This window comes from Penaeus monodon, chromosome 32 (genome assembly GCF_015228065.2).
Source record: "Penaeus monodon isolate SGIC_2016 chromosome 32, NSTDA_Pmon_1, whole genome shotgun sequence".
Classification (NCBI taxonomy): Eukaryota; Metazoa; Arthropoda; class Malacostraca; order Decapoda; family Penaeidae; genus Penaeus; species Penaeus monodon.
The window spans coordinates 15228684-15229024 of NC_051417.1; positions in this window are offsets into that span (position 1 = coordinate 15228684).

Here is a 341-nt window from a genome sequence, read left to right on the forward strand (position 1 = left end):
CCTCACACACACACACGTCTGATTTATTGTTAGCCCGTATATACGAAAACCCTGAGCGAGAGAAGCAGATGTAAAATACAATAAAAAAAGCTATTAAAATCGACAGCATTGAAAATAGATAACAAAGCATTTAAAATCATGTTAGAATTCAGTTCATACCCATGCAACTAAATTTTAAAATATATTACTTGAAATCATCGAAAAGGTCACCAATAAGAGGTTCGATGGCTTCCAGATTGCACGAAAAAAAAGAGGAAAGGTCCACTGTTTTCGGGGATTGGCTATTACTTCCGGGTGGAGAACCAGACATCTGATTGGTGCCATGGATCAGTCCTTATCCG